This window comes from Anopheles bellator, chromosome X (genome assembly GCF_943735745.2).
Source record: "Anopheles bellator chromosome X, idAnoBellAS_SP24_06.2, whole genome shotgun sequence".
In the NCBI taxonomy this organism is placed as follows: domain Eukaryota; kingdom Metazoa; phylum Arthropoda; class Insecta; order Diptera; family Culicidae; genus Anopheles; species Anopheles bellator.
The window spans coordinates 285,955-289,637 of NC_071287.1; the positions used below are offsets into that span (position 1 = coordinate 285,955).

General features: G+C 57.7%; 1 protein-coding gene across 1 annotated transcript in view; it reads right to left on the reverse strand.

Moving 5' to 3' along the window:
• Positions 1-3,683, reverse strand: part of LOC131213528 (transcription factor Sp8) — a 14,135-nt gene that overhangs the window by 3,138 nt on the left and 7,314 nt on the right. The window lies entirely within an intron of this gene.

Here is a 3,683-nt window from a genome sequence, read left to right on the forward strand (position 1 = left end):
TCTCTCTCTCTCTCTCTCTCTCTCTCTCTCTCTCTCTCTCTCTCTCTTTCTCCCTTTGTGTGTTTATCTATTTTTTTTCCGTGTTCGGGCCGCCGGTCGGTCGGTCGGTCGGTCGGTCGGTCGGATGATAGTTGCTTCCCGTGGCGTAGGTCGCAGGACGCGATCTAATTTCGGTGGGACGGCGGGACCGCGATCCCGGGACCCCCATTTCGCGCACAGAAACTCATCAACGCCTCGCCCCGACCGCGGCTCGTAAAGCGGTTAAACGGTCCGCCGGGAGACCTGGGACCCGCCGTAACAAAATTATAAAGCCAAACGAGGCGCAGCAAATTGCCCCAAACGCCCGGTCCGGTCCGGTCCGGTCCGGAGGGCGAGCGACGAGTCGCGGGGCCGAGGCGCCGAGGTCCGTTTCGGGGCCTGCCTGCGTACGTTCCGGTTTATGGTTTATTTATTTTGTTTGGTTTTGGGTTTTGTTGTGGTGTTTGGGGTAACTTCGTTCGAAGGCTTGAAGGCTGTGGTGGGCAACCATGTTTGACAGCCCGTCCGGCCAAGCCAGCCCGGTGCAGCAGCACGCGGAAAAGGATGCGTCGGATGCGGGGAAGCCCGGGTCGGAAGCGTTTTGTGTTCGCCTAACACATGGGCGAAAAAGTTCCGAGCCGTAAACGAAGCTAGTCTGATTTCACTTAGCACTAATCTTTCACAGAGAACTGTTGTTTACAACGAGCCGACGTCAAGTGATTAGCAAGTGACAGTTCCCCGTTGCGAGACGAATGAACTCGGGTGAGTACTCATGACAGTGAAGTGAGCTCCGTCGACTCGCGACTGTCAGAAGTGATCCTCGGCTGTTTCCAAACAAAACCGCGTGGTTCTTCTTTTAACTCTATGAATCCGCTTCTCCTTCGAGTTTACGAAATAAAACACCTAGAGAAAGAAACCGAACAACCGCGACCTCCGTTCCATCAGAAACAACAACGTTGGTTTGCCGACTTCATATGTTGATGCAGAAAGCAGTGAGTAGACGTCCGAGTGAGGTGATAACAACAGCAAACAAGATAAAAAATTCCACATTCCCTCTTGAGGGATATGACGATCGATGAATAAATTCAACCTTGACTAAACAAACTGCGTTTTCTCCCCTTAGACTCGGGACTTTTCAGCCCATGTGAGACGATGGATCGTCCCCTGCGACTCACTGTGTCGATAGTGAGGATAATGTCAACACGTGGACCAACATCCAGGCCCGGCCTCACAGGGCCTCTACCTCACAATAGCCTCAATCAACGTTGCGGCAGGATTCTAGGTCCGGCGAGCCGGCAACTTCTTTGATCGACGGGGCACGGGGAACCTCCCGCTGTGCAGCCTGCCTCCACAATCCATTCACACCGATCGCGTCGCGCCGTGCCATGGATCTTCGCCCCCATGGGGGGGGCCCGGCGCCTGGCCGCGATTTTATGACCCATAATTCGTTGGGCACCGATACCGACCCGGTCGGGGACCCCGAAGGAGCCTAGGAACCGTGCCGAGGGGTTTACAAGGCCCTCTGGTGCTCTGACCGACCCCCCGGTGCGCAAACGACCTGGAGGCCGTCAACGCCAACCACCATAAACGTGCGTGCAGGGAGCGTGCCGCAGCCGGCAAATGGGGAAAAGGATTACCGGAGGACACTCCGGTTGTACCGGTCAGTTGTGAAAACAAGGCGGAAACAAAGTTGGGAGCCGTTTGGAGTGTCGGTCCACGTCATCCGACCACCGGAGGAGCCGTTTTCATATGCTCGGTGTGCGTTCCATTCTATTGCAGGGCGCCGGAGCGGGTTTTACGCGCGAACCCGATGCCCTTTGACGATGCACGATTTTCCCCCTGGCCCGCCCTACCCGCCCTGCGACCCAACTACGAAACAAATGGCAAATGGCGGTCGACTCGGCGATGGTCACGAGCACATACGCGCGACTCGAGTAGCATCATGCACCGATCAAGCTTGCAAGCTCCTGCGGCCTCGCCGGAACGCCGGATCTCCGGATCAGCGGCCACACCGAATGCGCCGGCTTATGCGACCTCAGCACCAGCGTCCCAGCGTTGTGGGTGAAGTTTAATTGGCAAGTGGCGCGACTGGCAAAACCAGTCGGTAGGGTCGCTCGTTAATGGCCCGCCGTGAGATGTGAGATAGAGGGACCCGGGGCCGGTTTCCAGCGCCCGGGGCGATAGAAAATCGACGGCGAGGCGATCGTTTATGATGCATACGCGCGCCAGGCGACACCACCCGATCAACCTTGACGACCGACTGTGATCCGCTCCGGCATCTACAGCTGATTAAGGGCCGCTGTAAGTGTCGGCCGCGCTACTAAAGGGGTATTCCGAAATGAAGTTTAACGTTCGGAAAGTCAAGTAACCAGATAGTTTAAAATCCAAACACATCGGTGCACCGGCTTGTGTTCATCTTCACGATCGGAGTGGAAGCCCCTGATCTGTGACACCTACACGCGGAATCCCACGGCTGTCATTGGGACAAGGAGCGCCAACGATGCGCTGTCAGCAGCAGCCCCTACGTTGAGCCGTGCTATCAGTCGCGTCATCTGGAGGTACACCGTTCCGTTCACTGTGGGGGCCCTGGGCCACGGTCTCAGCACTGGTCGATTGTGCACTGGTTGATAACCATAAGCCCTTCTGCTCCCTGGGCGTTGCGGATCGGACACACGCATAAATCGAAGCGCGTCAACGCGCTCGCTCCGCGGTCCCGGAAGTTTGGATCACCCTCGAGCGAGGGGGAGCAGTCAAACAAGATTCCATACCTCACCGCGCCGCCCCAACTCGCCGCGACACCCGGAAAGTGGTAGAATTCGCGCCGCGCCAGGTAATTTCGCTGATCGATCGACAAAACCGGTAAATCGCGGCCCGAGCGCAACGAGGCGGCAGTGCAGCGTGGGCAAACGTCAAGGGCAAACAGCGGGCTCCTGTGGAAACCGAAACCGTGGAAACCGCGGCCCAACGGCCCTTCCAATTCGCTGAAGGTGGCTGCAATCGCTAATCGAAAGGGCCGCACATTACCATACTGGCTACTCGATCTGTGTATGTGTTTGTGCACGGTGGTCATTTGGTGTGCAACGAACGCTGCCCATCACGGCGAACTATTTCCCGAATGGCGCAGCTTTCGAAAACTTCACGTTGACGTCCTTTTGCTCACAGAGGTCCGAGTCTTGGCCTGTGTAGGGCAGCATCGGTGCATACGTTGCGAGGTCACAGTGACCAGCCGTAAGGGGCGGCTTGGCTTGCCGTTCGTGTCCGCTAACGGGGGTCTCTGGGCAAAGATTCCCAAAAGCCTGCGCACATCACGCCAATTTCTGGAATCGCTTCCCCGGGGGGCTGTTTAGCGCGGCGGTTGGCGCCGGCTCGCGGGGAATTTGGCTTACGAGGGTGGCAGACACTGAATCCCGAGACCACTGGCCACATTTCGGCGAGGGCCGCGTGAGAAACGCGTGACGGCCCAAGCTAGAGCACCGAGTGGATTCGTTTGCTCGCTCGGCCCTGGCAAAAGTGCAAGCCGCCGACCCGAACGCCCTAGGATCCACCGCCCGAAAACCCCCGCAGGACCCGGGGGGCGGTCCGGAAATTTGATTTGAAAACCGTGAACTTCGGCCATAAACCCGCGGAGGAACGCCAGGGCTCAAATCCGGAACCCTGAAGACTCC